We start from the raw sequence: 18,871 nt of genomic DNA on the forward strand, positions 1-18,871 counted from the left end.
CCACCTTCAAGTTTACCAGGAACATGCATGCCTGATACCCAGTTCCCAAGATTAATCCATAGATATTAATTAGCAGAGAGAATAATAACTGTCTTATTAAATCAGTGATGATAAAACAAGTCACAGCAGTTATTGAATCCTAATTGTCAGTGGATTTCAGGTTAGGGGGTGAGCAGGACTTGCCAAGGTATAATACAGCGTTTCCGATACACGCTGTGGTGTTAAATCCTTGTTATGGTGTTTTAATAATCAATTGGATTTGAGCGTACAATATTTGTCTAATTAACTCCACGTTGACACTCAGGAGCCAGCCTTGCAGGCCACAGTTGATGGATTAGTTATGGTAGCTTGGACCTGATGATTGAGAGCAGTCCATTCTCTATGCTCTAAGGGGCTCATCCCCAGGGCCCATTGCCAACAAAACAACCACTGAGACCTGATGTGACAATGCCATCACAATTAACAATGAAACCACAATGAGAATATTTCTGCCTTTATTAAGGCTTTGTGCCTTACTCTTTGGAAGGCCTAGGCCCTGATCCATCTTGCTAACTGTTGAGTACTGTCCCAATGATGAGAGTCCCAGACATTTTGTGATGTGGCAGTTCAGGTGAGGGAAGACTCGTCTCTTTTTATTTCCGCCCAAAATGTCCCTAGAAAATCCTTGGAAGTCTTCTGCGATTTTCTCTACCTTCCCCTTCTCTTCTGTCCTTTATACTTCTTTGTTTCATCTCTTTCCTTTAACGGTGTACTGCATACTTGTATGCTGACATTTTCAAACCCTTATGCACATCTTTTATTCTGCTTTCTCCGAGGCATTGTCTTAGCTACATGGAATTTGCATTCAAGTTTAGAATCTAGGAGTTGTACTGACCTTTGTCTTCACGGTTCCTCATGAAATTGGTGATGCGATCCCTGTGCTTTTCTAGATGCAAATGCATGCAAAGAGGCAGGACTCAGATTTCCAGGGCTCACGTGGATAGGAGTTGGCCACAGTTCACAACCAGAAGTAACAGAGAAAAGGAACACTCTGGATCTGGTGACAGAAACAGCTGATAAGAGGCCATCTCTCTTGGTGGTAATGGTATTGCAGTGAAAACTTAATTTCCTATGGATTGTGTTCTATTTGTATATCTGGTATTACCTCCAATAAGAAATTTGTAACTATCCTCTATAATATAATTGGAAATAAGTAGCCAAAATGGGCTGGGAAGGAAAGGGGGTGGGTCTGAGAAGAGTTGGAAGAGGGAAGATGAATATGATCAAAACATGTTGTAGGAAATTCTCAAAGAACTAATAAGAAAGGAAATAAGTGGCATTGGGTTTGGGGTGCAGCTCAGCAGTGTCACGAGTGTACTGCTTAGTGTATTGAGACCAAGATTTGATTTCCAGGACCCCTCCAACCCTAATAAATAAAGATCAGTATGTTAATATAAATAGAAACCTCTGACAGACAAAATACTTTCACACACGTACATATGCTTACATAATTTTGGGAGTAAGCAAACATTATGTAATTAAGAAGAAAACTCAAAAACCAAATTGGGAAAGATTGAGGCGAAGATAGATGGGTCTTATCAAATCCAAAAGTTCTAAACAGAACAAGATAATGTAAGTATTTAAAAGGCAGCTGGTAGAATGCAAGAAAAACAATTAGCAGTATTTATAGCATTAATGACTAGATTATATAAAGAATAGATACAAATCACTATGCAAAGATAAATCACCCAACAGAAATCAGACAAATGATATGAATCAGCAACTCACTGAAATAAAATTGCAAATAAATACCTGGGAAGATGCTGAGCTTCATGAGCAACCAGGGAGAGACAAATTAAAACATGAAATACAAATTACTCTAGAAAACTCATTTTAAAAAAGTATCATCAGAAAAGATTCAAGGAAAAGGTTAACTCTTGAACACTGCTAATGAGAATATAAAGGTGTGAATGTCTATAAAAGTTAAAGATTTGCATGTCAATTGATATCTCAACCCAGTCCTCCAGTGTGGTAAGAGACAGCAAGTCTGGCTAACTGGGCAGCATTCTACCTACCCTGGAGTTAACCATGAACCTGCAGCCCTGATATTAGCCCTTAGATATAGCTCATAGAGGAAAAATTAACAGGGAGAACAATAACAGCAATAACTGTCTCCTTCCAAATTCCAGAATTTAGAAAAAATACTAGGCAAGTGCTGCAAATGATCTATTGATATTGACACAGTCTATGAGGAGTTGGTGGCAGGGCAAAATTGTAAAACCAATTTAAATGTTTCAGCAATGGATCCTAGACCACCTTTCTGTGTCAAGCCTGCGGCTATTGCAAAATAATGAGCTGTTGAGGGGCAAGAAGACACGAGTCTTTCACAGGAAGGTGAAAACAATTTGTGTAACCATATTTATTACATGTTTAAAACACAGATAAGTATATACCTTCACATATAAGTCATCTAGGAGTGGGTGGGAGGATATTAGTTGTCGCCGGCAAGCAAAGATCAGGACCTCAAAAGGCACAAGGAGCAGGTGGCGTTTGCATGCTCTCTACACTTTCATTATTGAATACAACATGTTCCTTATTAATGTAGTTTTAAAAATGTTTAGTTTTAGAAATATACAGGACACAGATATAGCAGCACTGAAGACAGTCTCCACATAGACCTATGGCTATCTGAACCCACAGGGTAAGATGATTGGTCTTGAACCTACAGTGTCCATCTCACAGATATGGGTCAACTGTTGACGCTCCTCTGTTCCTCACTCTAAGAATACTGCAAACTGGAAAGCCATACACAGCACCCTTATTGCACCCAGTTTTAACTAACTCTTTGAAGTTCTTTCATAGTGCCCAGGGGGCACCCATTCCCTGTGCCCACTCAGTTGCTGCTGTAGACTTGGACAGGAATCAACCAAACAATGAACAGTTTGACTTGATGCCTTACTAGGGAGGGCTTTTAGTAAGGTAAAGTCCAGAAGAACATCTGCACACCACTCAGTTCAAAATTGCAGCCCATCTGAGAAACCCGTTTCTCTCCCTGTTCTAAAATGCCAAGGTTAAAGACAAAGAGATAAAGTCATCTTGACCATAATTGCAACGAATTTGAATTTCTCCATTTTCCATCAACATGCAGAAGCAACAAACTGGATAGTGTTTGATAAATAGTAACAACTACATCATCCTCATTACACAGGGACACTACTTCATGGTCACCACGGATTAGCCATATTACACACTAAGGTGAATATCCATCTTACATATTTCTTTTCAGATGAATTGAAGAGTGATCAGATGTATAATCAGATGTTTCAACTTCACTGCATCTGCATGCTACTATGTTCCAAACAGATGAAAAGTTATCGGTTTTTAAATGGGAGGCCATTGGGTTTGCAGATGTATAGGGATCCTTGGTGGATTGGAGCATCCATCTGCAAGGCTGATCTGGGTCCATGGAGGAGCAGCTCCACTTCTTTTTGACTCCCCTCTCTGTGGCAGAGGGCAAGTACAAGTATGTTGCCTTGGGCCATCCCTCTCACTTCCTGCAGCAGAAAATTGGGAACTTGTTTTGTGAGAGCAGTGAGATGGATTAGGTGGCCTCTGGCTCTTTGAGACAATCAAGTTGTCCTTCACACTCCAAGTGGATATAATTAACTCCACTGATAAGATGTTATGCCAATAGCTACACAAATAAAACACCCTAAATGAGTCAAAGGGGTGCCTTCTGAACTGTAGCAGAGGCAGAAAAGGGGAGGAGTCAGTGAGAGGTGCCTCACCTTGTCACCCATGCTCAGCAAATGACTTTGGCCCTGTGACTTTCTAAGGCACACATTGCTATTTACTAGCTCTTAAAAAGGAAAAGCAAGTGGGTCCCTGTCCTTTGCTCCCTTCTGTTGGAGTTGGAGGTTGATTCAAGAATAAACCTGGGAAGAAACAGGGCTGCCATAGAAGCCAGGAACTTCTTGATTGTAGTCTGAGGACTGTACTAAGTGAGTTGTGTAGTCTCGGGGGACCCAGAATACTCTACAAAAACTGGGAGTCATCTTGGCCAGGTAAGAGATGGTCAGACCACTTCATACATTGTTGTGCTTTGATGGACCTTACTTTACACAATTATAGTCCACAGAGGAGACTAAGAGGATGGGGAGACCAGGATCGCAGCTTGTGGGGATGTGACCTGGATAGAAACTCTAGAAAAACACTATTTGTTTGAAAATTCTGGAATGATAACTAATACCTGGTATGCAAATGTTGAAAATTAGAAATTATTTTTAAAGTATACAATATATATATATATATGGATATATAATTAACAAAAAGCACAGAAGACTGTGAAGTGAATGTAGTTACTTCCTATCCGAGGACTGCTAATCGGAAGTTATATTTGTAAGCAAAGTGTACCAATATTTACAAAAGGATCATCATTTTAAGTAATTAAATACTAGTTAATTGATTTCCTGAATAATAAATTTAGCTTTCCAGTAATTGTCCCCCATTAATGGGTGCGTTCTCATAAGTGTTTTACTATAATAAGTCATTAAGATTTCCTGAATAATTTCTCTCCAAATCATTGATTTTAAGTTACTTTTGCTAATGCACATGCATAAGATCTCCTAATGTTGCCATGTGTCAATTTCAGTCAATGCCATTATGACAATCTGTGATTTGTTTATGTTTTACTTTCATATAACAGAAGAAAAGGCAAGGGAGGAAGGAGACTATGGTAATGGGTAAGTTGTAGATAACTGTCCTAAATTTTATCTTCAGGAAACTCTGTGTCAAGACCTCTTTTAAAAGATTTGTCTAGGTGTCATTTAAGATTATAAAATTTCCTCCAAATTGAGTCCGCTATATATTTGGTATCAGGTGAAAGCCATCTGCTAATGCGCTTTTGTTTCAGAGGGCCCAGTGGAAGATGTGGCATGGATTTGCGGCCTGTGGGGAGCCACAGAAAGGCTTGAGCAAAGGCATGACACAGCTACAGATCATCCTGGTAGCTGGCACTCTGTGGAAGATGGAGTGGCCTGAGCTGAGCGGAGAGTCAGAAACCAAACAGCCAAGGGCTTCCCTTAGGATGCTCTCCCAAAGAGCAGATATGCGACGTGATACACGGCTAAAGCTTGAGAAATGTGGGCCTGGATGAGGAAAAGTTGTTCTGCAGGCTATCAGAAGGCTTGTTCTATCATGCCTGGGTACTCACTGTATGAACTGTTAAGGCCTCTGCTTGACATAGCAACCAGTGTCCATGGTAACATAGGCACCCATCCATAAGACAATTAAGTCAGGGCCTCACTCAGTTCCCTTCCCTTTTCTCACTGTTTCTTTAGTTTGTATCCTACAATACAGGCTTAGGAAAAGGAGCACAGTGAAAGTTATCTAAATAATAGAAGAGAGGGGAGGAGAGAAAGCAGAAGAGAAAAAGAGAGGGTGGTAATGGTGAGAAAGCGCCCTTTGCTGGATTTGGAGTGATCCCGCAAGACCTTTAAATTCAAAGGGTTACAAGGAAGTCGTTTCCGGCTTTGGCAGTACCAGAAGAGAATAACCCCTAAAACCCATTATTTTTCCAGTTCATTTTCATCATGAATGCATAAAGAGACCAACAAGATGGGTAAGTGGTTAGTTGCCCCCAGCACTGGTAAACTGAGTTCAGTTCCTGGGACTCTCCTGGCGGAAGGAGAGAAGTGCTTACCATGGCACATACACCGTGCTCAAAATAAATACATGTGATACAATTAAAAACTACAAATATAGAGAGTCCAGGGCCCCAAAAGGGTTTGTTCATTAACACTTTCATGAAAAGAAAGTCTTAATAGCAATGGTGATTATAATGAAGTTAATTGTGATTATGCTTCTTGGTGTTTAAAATCAAAATGTAGGAAGGAATTCATTATATTCTGGTGGGTTATACATACTTGTTCAAATGGGAGATTTTCATTTTCATATAAAACTATCTTGGTCACCTACTGAGTTTATAGCATAATATGCTATATAAATATTTTCTTATGATATTTTGCCATCATGATTTCTAGATTCATGAAACATAAGGTCAGAATTTTAATATGACATCTGAGAGCCCTACAGTCCTGGCTGTTTATTTGCCTTTCTGTTGTTTCCTTATTGGATTTTTGGAGGCCTTTATTTCTTATATATGAAAAAGAACATCCAGTTTTAGCCTTGACTCTGAACAGGTGCCTGGGGATTTCAAGTGTCCCAGTGACCCAGGATCTTACCGATGTGTCTTAACTAGTTGCAATGGAACTTTTAATGGGACTAAGCCCTACCCTTCCAATTACTGTGCTCCGAAGATGAACAAAGGCATGATCCCCAGGTGTCTTCATTTCTAATCCATGCTGCATGATCTTGGGTAAGGATGGGACATTCCCACTCTTGAGTTCCCTGCTCAAGAAGCCTATATGTTTTTAAGTATTTACGTAGACTGAGTTAAATTGCTCACTTTGTCATGCTTAGATATTTAGTAGAGAAGGAACAGGCCTTTTTCCAATCAGCCGTTGAACCTTATTATTCCATCCAGTAGTCTTATGGCTAAAGAGGCCACGACATGAAGACCAAGGAAAGGAGCCCAACATACTGCTCTGAACATGGTGCTGAGACCCCTCACACATCGGGTAACTGGGGTCACTTGAATAGCTGTTCTTGCCCTCACTTGTGTCCACTGGTATTTGTGTTTGACATTGTAGTTCAGCTTGTTAATCCACTTCCCCCAAAGGAGTGACAAAAACAGCCAGGAAAACTCTCCTCAGGGGCATTTGATTTCATTGGGAGGTAATGGATTCCAACTTGCTTCTGCCCTGCTTTCTGCATCTTGATTTGGTCATTTGCAAGGTCATTCTGTCTTCAGGATTGGTGATGCATAGATCTGTTATTTGGTACACTAAGAAACTGGGGTGCATGCTTGTTCAAATGACTTCTTTCCAGAGGTTCAGGTGGTCAGAATGCTCCTATAATTCCCCAGCAGGGTAGTTGAGCTGCCAGTGGGGTAGGGAAACTGAAATGGTTTATTAATAGACAGACTTCTATAAGGATCAATATAGGAGTAAGGGGTAAAGAATGGGATAACTGCAGTATGAAACAGCTCTAATATCAGAGGCTTAGCTCTAAGACACATATTTCCAGCTTTACTCTCTAGCCAATCTCCGTCATCTTTTCTGCTGTTAGAGACCAGCAGTCTAGTTTCCCCCATTTGGCTTGGGTCTTTGTTCATTTACTGCCGTTAGGCAGTTCATGCCATGAAGCTACAGCAGTCCTCGGGGGTTTTTAGGAAATTCCAGGTAATAGACCACATAGTGACCTGGGTTCTAGTGAGCTCCACCACAGTGAAAATGGACTTTGACTTTTTGGTTTGTGCAACATTTCTATTTAAACCTATCACCCAAATAACACCTGGTCCATGCTTCACTAAGAGGCTTGCAACAGGAAACTGTGTGAGCAGAAATAATGTCATACTCAGTAGGAGGTGCTCCCCTGAGGATATGCATCAAGAGAATGACAAGGAGTTTGACTGAAAAGAAGGAAGAGATGTCATCCATGTGCCCTTTGCACCTACCCCAAAATGCAGATTTTGGGATTCCCCAGTTTTGTTTTGTAATAGTCCTGCATTTCAGCTCTGCCTCTGGCAGCATGGAGTCTGAGACTCGTGGCCATGTAATTAACTTCACATTTGAAAAGTCACTGCTTTGCAGGGTAGTGGGTCCTGCCATTGCTTCAGGCTGCTCAGGGGCCAGGCCTGTCCATGTTGGGTGATAATGGCCAGAGAAGCTGTGCCAAGACTCCCACTGGCCCCTTGTACCACTGCCAGTTCCATAGCTTGTGGACCCCATCTGAGGAGGTTGAGACTTACATTTGTCCTGTGGTTGCTTTAATTGTGGTGAAAGGAGCTCACTGAAGGCAGCCGAGGAGGAGGGGCTTGGGTACTAGGATTTCATGAGTAGGGATGCTTTCTATTTTCAGTGTGACTCTCCCAATGGAAATCTCTTCCTCCCTTGCTCATTCCCTGTCTGCTGAATAAAAATTCTCCACACAGTGATGGTTAAAAACATCAATTAACTCTAAAACAATTATTATTTTTTGAAATGCCATTTTATAAATGTAATAACACGACACAATAATCCAGGGTTATTTAACAGAGCATTTACCCTGAAAACAGTCATTACTCTTTAAATGCAGTAGACTCTGGAAGCCTCTTAACATTAAATGGCAAGTGAGGCAGAAGCAATATTGTCAGAAATGCCACATCTGCTGCATTCATTAGCAAGGGAGGCTGGCGCTTGTCTTGCCCACTCTATGCCATTTTCTTGGCATTTCTTGGACCCCACAGCTTTCCTGTTTGGAGTGACATTGTCCAGCACTGATATGACAGCTGGCAGTTGAAAGAAATGCCCTGAGAAGCATTTCCTCTGGTGTTGTCACCCTGGCACTTGGCCCACCAAGGACTGAACCCACTGAGGACTGAATGCTGACTTCCTGGTCAATGGGGGAAGGAGCTTCTTGCAGACTGGCTCCTATTTGTGCCTCTGGATCTCTTCCTGAGAAGCTGTAAGTATGTGGCCATCATCCTGTTCCCTTACCAAGATGCTACCCTAGCATTTCTGTCCTGACATTTTGTCCATAAGACATGATTAGAACCATCTCTGTGGGACTGTTACTGGACTTAGACACACAGAAAACATGAATGTGTTCTGCTCCCATGGATGTGTGTCTGAGTTGGGGATTTGTCTGCAATGACTAATCGACCATCAACCTAGACTGAGATAAACAAAGTGCAGATGAGTGACATGTGGGAAGTCATTGCCCCTGAGCATAGAATGTCCTACACGTGACTGTTCACACTGAGAAACGGCTCCAAATATTCAGCTGAAGTGCTTTGTCTCCTGCAATGTCACTATGTACATCCAGCAGGTATCTATCCTGTAGGAGCATCTGACTCTTGGGTATCCATGACCTTCTAAAGAACAGTGTGGCTAAGCAATGACACCAGAATGGTATAGCGGACCTAGACATGCTTGGGAACCATGTGTTCTTAAAGTTAGGTTCTTTAAGCTGTTCATCTTCTTTGACTTCGAATGTCAAGGTTATGTTCTGAGGCTAAGCATCCACAACTGTGATCACTGAAGGTGTGTCTAGGTAACTCCATGAAATTCTAGTCCAAGAGAACTCTTTATCTTCTCTTTCTCTTTTTTTTTTTTGTTTATTTGAGACAGGTTTTTTCTGTGGCTTTGGAAGCTGTGCTGGAACTAGCTCTTGTAGACTAGGTTAGTCTTGAACGCACATCAATCTGCCTTCCTCTGCCTCCCAAGTGCTGGGATTAAAGGAGTGCGCCCCCACAGTCTGGCTTCTTTATTTTCTCTTATTAATAATTGTTCAGAGAATCAGAGACAAATTTCACTTTATTTACAAATCAGTTCGTTTTTAAAAGTGGCCTTCCCTATTAAGCATCAACTGCCCTCATGTTTACTGCAATAACAACAAGCACCCTAGCTTCTGAGAATTAGTGGGACTGGGGCCAGTTAGGGCTGCTGCCTGAGTATCCTGGGCTTCTTAGGATATTTACCCTGGATAGCCCAGGAGAACCCCATTGACAAATCTCAAAAGCTGCCAGGAAAACCCAAATAGAAGATTTAAAAAATCACAGACCTTTAGAGAAAAAAAGGAAACTTAGAAATCGAATATGCTACATTTTTAGAACTATAATTAGTATTTGTGTAGGGACCCAGGGAAGCTGAGGGACTTACCCATGGTTAGGCAGCTAATTAGTGGCAGGGGGGACCCAAATATGGGGCTTTTGGCTTCCAGTTCAGATTTGGGGGAGATGAGAAAAGGAGAGAAAGATCTTTGGCACTTTTGCTTCTTAAGGAAAGAAGGTTAGTTAATGTCTATGCTTTTGTTTTTATGACCCAGGCTATATTTAATGGACAGGACTCCATCCCTTTCTGATTCCCGCTGTAGTTTGTTCTGTCTCCTAGAGTTATGCATTTCTGCTGCTGATGGTAACCATCAGCTCCCTTTTGGAAGGAGCTATCCTGGGTACTAAAACAACTAATTTCTGCAGACAAAGGCACAAAATAGCCTCTGGGAGCATAGTTTTGGAAACTCAATTTTTTCATTTAGTTCCACTGGCACCTTCACCATCACAGCTCTCTGCCATGGGCTAACATAAATGCTAGGTATAGAATGACCCTCAAATGCAAGAGCATTGTTGTCAAAAGGGGAGATGAGTGGCTGCCTACACTAGGACCACAGAATACTGGTGCTTGAACAACATTTATGTTGTACTCACAGATGTTTGAGCATGTTGTCTAGTCCACCAGATTCAGCACATGCTCAAGACAAGAGAATGTCTGGGAGGCTAACATGAGTGGAATCAAATTCACAAATTTTTATTATGGCTGTTTTATGTGGGGTGCCTACATGGATGTCTATACATCCTTGCACCCCTGGCACCCTCAGAGTCCAGAAGAAAGACATTAGATCCTCTTAATTATAGTTATAGATAGTTGTGAGGTGCCATGTGCTTGCTGGGATCAAGTCCATGTCCTCTGCAAGAGCAGCAAGTGCTCTTACCTGCTCAGCCATCTCTCCTCAAGAAGTTCAATTTCTTAAAGCCAGCAAAGAACAGCCAGGGAGGTAAAAGCATTTGACAATAACATAACAGCATATGGAGAATCATATAGGCACAGAAGCCTATGGAAAGCTAGAGGACACGGACTAGCTTTTACAGGTTTAAATAGTGGGACAGACTGAAAAATATGTAGGGGTAATGCTACAAAAAACAAAAAAAAACTGTGTATGCTCCTGTTGGGAGCTGTTAATAAAAGGAAGCAGTTAACAGTCTCTGAAATAGAAATAAACCACAGTTTATAGGAGGTATTATAGGGGTAAGAGCTATAAACTGGAAAATTTGACTATGTGGAAGCCATTTCAGCCTTCTAGGCAGTGTCTAGTGGTTGGGATAGGAATGATTGTTTCAAGAGACAGATATGCTTTGTGGAGAGTTGTTGGCATTGCTGCTGTGTCAGCAAATGGGACTGCCTTTTGCTATCCTGCAACGTGTATTCTCCATTGCTTCAACCCCTTCTGTTCCCTGTTGTTTTATATCCAACTTTTCTCCCTTTGGCCCTTGTAGGCATTCGGGCTTCAACCAAGGACAGACAAGCAGGGTGTAGAAGCAAGCCACTGTTACCAGCTAAGAGGCATATTTATAAAAGGGGTAGCATGCTCTGTGCTAGAAATATCTAGTTCTGTTTTTAGTCTCCTCCCAAGTTCCCCCAGCCCTATATCAAGGGCACTGGCCTCCTTTCCTCTCCTGTAGACTCACTGACCTTTTCAATGGCATCAGTGCACTGCCTGCTCCTCAAGGCTATGCATTAGCCAGATGCTTCCTGTGAGCAATTCTGAATGGTAAATGAGCCTAATGGAAGAATATTTCATTCCTTAGCAATGTGTTGCCCACCAAACAATCCGTATCTCCCAAAGATGTGACTCACTCACAGTAGAGACCCCCCAGAAAGGCTGACTTAGTTAGCAATCCCTTTAGGAGTTATACTTGGGGGGAGCAAGGGCCCCTTAGGGCTAACTGTTCACAGAGCCCTGAAGATAAAACAAAATAGCTTTATTTAAAGATTTATTTAAGATGTTTTAAAAATTGAGTAGAACATACATTTTTAATACTGATTGATATTATTGTAAAGCATTCTAATGAGAATCTGCCCCACGGGTCCTTAACAGCTACACAGACAGAATTTTCTTTTGCATTCCTACCATGAGTCCTAGTTGAGCTTTGGATTAACACACAGATGAAAGGTGCCCCTGTTCTGTAAGGGGCAGGGGGCCAGGACATAGACAGCTCAGAGAAGAGCATTAGGGTGTAGAAAAGTCATTCTTGAGGATGCATTAAAAAACTTATAAAATAGAGACAGCTTGCTCGTATTATGAAATATTCCTTGTAGTTTGGAAAATCTGTGTTTGAGAAACTTGGGAAGACTGTGAATTCTGAGACACCGTCACCAATTAAATTCTGAGAACTGTACACATACGAGGTAGTGACTGTGCTTTCGTGTTTATTAGATTATTTAATTCTCAAAATAATTGTCTTGGCAATATTCCCATTATACAGATGTGAAAAAAAAGAAGCTTAAAAACATTTGTCTACTAGATGATGTTGCCTCTGCTGAAGATTAGTTAGAATTGGTGTTTTGAATTTCTATCTTGTGGTTAAGGCCCATTCATGAGCCTTCCATCTTGGAGGTATATTTACATACATGGTGGTTCAAGCTTGGACACCACAGTCAGAATCCAATCCCAGTTCTGCCCCTCCTGAGACCTTGGCTGAATTATGTAATGTCTCTGAGTCTTGGTAATGATATGGGGCTAGCTTATCAACCTTCCTGTAGTGGGGTGAGTCAAAGAGACAGGGCCCTCTAGGACCTTCTTGGCACTGGCTCCACAGCCCAGTAAAGGCCCGCATGAGAACCGGCAGCTTTTCTGAAAAGGGAGCTGTATTTCACAAAAAATGAACCCTGTGTTTCTGGATATACCTGGAGCTCGGGTGGACCCAAAGCCTTTTGTCTTGTTGAACAGTTGGGGAAGCTCAGACTAAATTTTAGGTCTAGTGAGAAACCACTTTCCAAACAAGTTAGCCACTTCTGAAGGGATTCATTAGGCAAGATTTCCACACACAGCTCTAATTTTCAGCATACAGATTGCCCTGGGGAGCAGACAGCTAACTAGGTCAGGATCCAGGGAACCTGGCCAGCAGCCTCCTGGGTATCTCTTTCTTCTAAGTGCAAGCCTTCTGTCATTTGCTTTTGCAGCACTCTCTGCCTTTGAATTTATGAACCATTAGACTGGGGTACAGATAAAGTACCTACTCTTAATAGCTTAGTCAGTAGGTGGTTCACCAACAATTTCAAAGAACTAGTAAGTTCCCAGAGGAGGAGCAGTTGTTGTTTGGAAATAATTCTCCAAACTGCATTTATTTCACAGCAGTCTGAGGTCACAAATTCAAGAGCATCAAGAACTCTATTCAATTAGACAACTCGATCAAAATAGATCTGTCAAGATGACAGTCTATCTAAAGAATCAATTGAGATGGTGAAATCATTGAGCTGCTGCTGTTGTTACTTAGATTTTTTATTTTGATTTTGCAGTTTGTTGGAGTGGGGAAGCTGGGCATGGGTGAGTGCTGGGTAGTTTGTGGCATCTGTCACTGGATTAGATAGACTCCATTGCTCTCTGTCTGGTGGGTGGGCTGTATTAACGGGCAAATAAGTGCAAAGTGTTTCTTCCTTAGGCAGATAGGTAACTGCTGAGCTCACAAAAGTGTGACCGTGGCCCTTTCCTGAGTCCAAGCCTATCTTTTCTCTCCTTGCCCTCTCTCACATAATAATCTACATTCGTCAGCCCAAGGCAAAACTTCCAAGACCCACTAGGCCTGATGAAATCACCTAGGATTACATATTGATGTTGAACTGTTAGAAGATAATATGTTTTCTTGAAGTCACAAAGCCACTTTCTGATTTCACATAGAAAATCCATCTATCACTACAGATCTTTGAACTACAATTTAGTACTACTTTTATTAACCATCACCAGTGAACACACACACACACACACACACACCACCCCTCTTTCTGGCTCTGAAGGTACATATAGATGGGGTAGCATATCAATGAATGGAAAGGTTGACTACGAGTATTTCCTAAGATGCCCTTACTTTGCTGCTACATTACTGCATTGTTTTAATCTTGGACAGGGCAGTGATGATGGGTAAACCTCAAATGCCCAAATTATTCCTTTTTCTTCTCACAAGTTTTTTCAAATGGAGTGTTTGTAACTCATTTTGAAGTAGTGTCTATCTGTTCTGTAACTAAAGCCTTTGTAGTAGGAGGGCCCCGGAGAGGAAAAGCTAGAGACTTGCTCCTGTGACTCAGTGATTTATCTCGGCCTGTTCCTCTTTCTGCCATTGGATTTATCTCTTACAAGCCATATGACAGCAATACCATGCCTCTCAGGGAAGATAGGGAAAAAACTATTGCATCAAGTTATAGATATTATCCTGGTATCATTTGCAGAATAAATATTATCTGAATATTTTCTCTCTCTGATCAGCCTTTGAACATGTCACTGTAACCCCTACTGTCTTTATCTATCTTCTTCCTTTTTCTCTCTTGTTCTGTGTCACAATTTTTCTTGGTTCTCTAGTCATTGTCCCTGGGCTTCCAGTGAAGTGCCCAGCAAAGAGTAAAGTAGCTGAGTCACAGCAATAACACTGATGGCATGACGCACACCCTGTGCTCAACATGCCTCACTGCACGTCCCACTCACTGAAGCTAATTGAGTTGTTAGCCTGCTCTTCCAAAGCCCTGATTTTCAGTCATTCCCCTTGGGGTGACAGGTAGTTGGTGGTTTTGAGCAGGTGGGCTTAGCTCACTCTGTCTTGGTGGGCAATGAAGGTTGTTGGACTCTGGTTCTCCAAAGGCAGGTAGGGCACAGTTCTGTAGTCCACATCCACTGATGTTAGGACCCAGGAGCTCTCTCCTCCCTCTCTTTTCTCTGATCTAGTCTTCCAGTGGATGGTTTTCCATTAGGAAATTAACATTTCCAATTATCTTCATTTACATAAACCATACATAAATTTACCCTAGACTGGAGAGAGTGGAGCTTACATAAGCCCACACCACACAAACTATGTGAGGTTGCTCATCCTATTGGTTGTTCTTACTCCGAAAGGCTTCAATAGAGAATTCCTTTAAATGCCAAGGTTCCCTTGTGACTCAAAGTATGAGTCGGTTTACATATATTTTTCAGGAACACATCTGTCATGTGTAAATCAAGATGCATTTGAATAATCTGCTTGCTGTTCTCAGAAGCAGTTTCTGTTTCTTTTATGTCTCTTTACTTTTTCTCTTTCACTGCTTCTGACAACTCTTCTACTGCTAGAAATAGAAAGTCAAGGTGAGATGCCCAGGGTGCACAACACCTGCCATAGAGAAGGCTGTCCCAGGAAAATCAAGCTTCCTTAAGGGACACTGATAACAGGGGGGCATCTCTACCCTCAAAATGTCTCATCATCATCTTTAGCTAGTGGTAATTCTTTTCAAAAAGAATACTTTTATGTATGAATATGTATGAGTGCCTGTCCATGTGAGCAACACATATAGTGTCTATAGAGACCAGAAGAGTGCAGTAGATCCCATGGAACTTGAGTTACAAGTGGTCATGAACCACCCCAAGTGGGTGTTGGAAGCCAAGCTCAGGTACTCTACAAGAACAGCCAGTAAATCTCAGAGCTATCTCTGCAGCACAACCATTTGCAATTATGTTTCACCATTTAGATCTAGGGTACATAATATATATATATATATATATTGTGTAGAGATAAAGAAAGCTGCTAATCTACCTTCACTGAAGATACTGGGTGACCAATAAGTTGAATATGTTATTTTCTCTAATCCTCAAGGTAGCTCTTTAATGTTCTTTTCTTATTGTGCGCTTTAGGGAACTGAAGTTCAGAGAATCAGAAGAGTTTTTCAGTGCTTGAGTTTAAGATGACAGTAAGTTAGTCATTGGCCCATTCATCTTGGTGAGGTTTTTACTATTTAACAGATGTTTTATTTAGTTTCCCTTGTATGTCATGCACCGAGCTGCACACTGGGACCATAACAATGAGAAAAACCTAGAGATGGGTTTTGGATAATAACACAAAACAGTACAATTACAGGGCTGCCTGGAGATGAATGGAAATCTCCCGGAACTTACAAAGGAGGCCACAACACTGGCCTTGATGACCTTGTGGAACTCAGTCAGACTCATGCAGTCATCTTATAGAGTTTGCAGTGCCTGTAATGACAGGAGATGTGCTGGGAACAGTGGGCAATGCTGGGGGGAAATATGCATTCTCTGAGCTGTAGTCAGAGGTCCTAAGGATGAACCACACTGAAAGCGTGTCTGAAGATCTTGCCCAAGAGAGCTTCCAAATGAGTCACTATTCTTAAAATCCTAAGATCTGGAAGCATCAATTGTAATTAGCAGAGATGATTGGTTCTCTCCAGAAGAGTGGCTGGATGAGAGGGAAAGTTTGAAGGCAGAGGGTTGAAATAGTGGTACACTGCTAGAGAATATGTACAGTGAATAAGGAGACCTTTAAGGAATTGAGGGAAGTCAGAGGCATATGACATTGGCTCTGGGAAAGCCTTTGGTTTTATTTTCTGGAATGCCAACAACTGAACAGAACCCAAATCAAGTGCATCCTTCTCATGGCCCAGCTCATAGCCTGCCTCTGCATTTCAGCCAGCTAAAGTAAACAAACAGCAGCCTGCAGGAGCAATATGAGGTTATCACTGAGAAGCAAATGAATATTTACTTTGAAAACCAAAAAGGTTTCCCTCTCTATAAAATATATACCCATGTGATTTAAAATTTTTTCGTGCATTTCTCTCAATATTTGACATGCCCACCATTTGTCCCTTTTCAGAATGACTCTTTTCTCTTGTGCAAGCACCTCAAATACTCTTCTAAGAAGTATGAATAAATTGTTGATTCTCCAGTCTCTACAAAAGATGGGCTTAAGCCTACCTTTCTAAGTGGGATATTCTACTTTAGTTTATTTGTTTATGATCTTATGGGCTCTCTGGTGTAAATTTTAACTCATTTCTACTCATCGCAATGATAGACTTTTCTAGATCCCCATATGAGAGAAAAAGCCTTTAAGAAACAATAGAAGGCTTGAGTGCTCATGTTTTAGTATTCAGTACTGCTTTCAAGTTTATCTGTCTGTCTGTCTATCTGTCCATCTATCTATCTACCTATCTACCTACCTAGCTACCTATCTATTTTGGATTTTGAGTGACAGGGTCTCTCTGTGTAGTCTTGGCTGTCCTGGTGTTCACTATAGACCAGGTTGGCCTCAAATTCACAAAAATCTGCTTGCCTCTTCCTCCCAAGCACTGGGATCAAAGGTGTGCACCATCATAGCCTGATTTAGGTAGGCTAATGGACAAAAGACAGAGGACAGGAAGATGACAGAGTTGACTTGATCCACCTGATTCTTGAGGAAGGTGGGTCCAGAGTGGAGGTAGGGGCGGGAGTCTCAGAGAGAAAGAGGAATTCCAGTCAGTGTAACCTATGAGCTGGGAGTATGGGGGGACAAAGAAAAGATGCTCACAGAGGGTCATAGAAGTGGAAACATCTACCTGATAAGAGAATTTTTATGGACCAGAATCACCTTGGTAACAGGCACTGAAGGTTTAAGAGAGACAAAGCAGACAGTGTCCTTGCTTTCATGGACCTTGGGATACAGAATGATCATTTATATGTAGACTAGTTCCATTTCCAAGATAAGTATTTTAATATAAACATTGCAAGTTACATGGGTGAGAGTGGTTGCCATGAGACAAAGACCACAGAGTTGGACTGTCTCCCTAAGGAAGTGATGGCTCCCCTTGAAGCATTACGGGAGTATCTACAGATGTCCTGCTCAGATGGAAGGATGAGCACTGATTAACCAAGAAAACCAGACACTTGGGGAAAATCACCTAAATAGTTTTTGCATTCTAAGTCCTATGAAAGTGACCAGTTGACATCTCAAAATACCTTCCCAGCATGTGTTTAAATGGTGTGTGCTGATTTCTTTTAAGTCAAGTAATTTTATTGTATGCTCCTAATGAATAGAACAAAAGCAAGGCAAGATCATGCGGCAAACCTTAGGGAGTGATGGACTTGAGGGTAGGAAAGGAGATGTGAAGGACATTAGGACCATCCAGCATCAACTCTGTCTTCCTTGTTCTTTTCCTAAGGTCAGTTTTCTTTCTGATTTTTAGTGTAGTGTTCCCTTTTGTATGCATCCTTGCTTCCCCCTTTAAATTCTTTTGGGTAAAGAGTTGTATGCATAAATAAATAAAGAGCATGGTCTAGAAACTCAACAGTTTTCTCTTCTGCCTCTCTGATCTCCACACATGGATGTGGAGGTCTGAATCTATCTTGCTGAATTAAAATGAAAGAATTCTGGGTTTTTAAGAAGTTGTCTCTTTTGTAACTTGGCTCCCTGGGAACCTGAGCAGGAGATTGGAGGGTGAGGAAAGGTGTGATCAGCAGAGACAGTTCTAGCTTTTACAACTTCTTTGAAGCAGAAGTTGTAAAAGCCAATGCACCCGACCTCAGAACTCTGTAAAAATAGACATTGCAGGGATTAAAAACATCTAGTGTATTAATGGTAGAGGGACGAAAGTATAAAAGAATTACAAGCTCCTCAGCGATTAAAATGCTGTTTTGTTGATAAGGATCAAAACTTCACCCAGACTCCACCTAAAACAGGAAATTATCTCAGAATTTGCTACCAATTTAAAAATTCAGTCCCTTTCTGTCTGTTGAAATGGTAGCAAGCTACTAGTGCCTGCATTCATTTTTGCATGGGAGAAATTAGACTTCTGATTTATGTCTGCAATTTTTGATCATTTCTTTATTTAGGGATTCCAGCATTATTGGAATCCTCCAGTACAAGACCTTTGCTATTAGGCTGGTAAGGGCAGTGTTAATCCAGGTAAGCTTCAGCCTCATCACCACCCATAAGTGGCATCTTAGAAAGTCATCCCACAAAGCTGCTGTGCCTCTCAGCTCCTGTAGAGCCAAGATATTAATGGCAATAAGATCAATGGCTAAAATAGAATAGCTCTGCCATGTCCTTTGAGATTTCCGACTTTAACCTTTTCATGATTATGTGTCTGTAATGAGATGATGGATAGTTGATTGAAAACAGCCCTCATCTGTGTGGTGGAAGTGTTGGAGAATCAATTCTTCTCATTCTGGATGGAGTTTGTAAAGTTCCTGTTGGAGGAAGAGTCCCTATTTCATGGGTCAAGCAGCACTT

The 18,871-nt window shown here is 41.4% G+C and overlaps 1 protein-coding gene across 6 annotated transcripts in view; it reads left to right on the forward strand.

The window, feature by feature from the left end:
- The window catches only part of Opcml (opioid binding protein/cell adhesion molecule like), a 1,121,214-nt gene that overhangs the window by 632,573 nt on the left and 469,770 nt on the right, over positions 1–18,871 (forward strand). The window lies entirely within an intron of this gene.

The sequence above is a fragment of the Mesocricetus auratus genome, unplaced genomic scaffold, assembly GCF_017639785.1.
Source record: "Mesocricetus auratus isolate SY011 unplaced genomic scaffold, BCM_Maur_2.0 Super-Scaffold_100022, whole genome shotgun sequence".
NCBI classification, from domain to species: domain Eukaryota; kingdom Metazoa; phylum Chordata; class Mammalia; order Rodentia; family Cricetidae; genus Mesocricetus; species Mesocricetus auratus.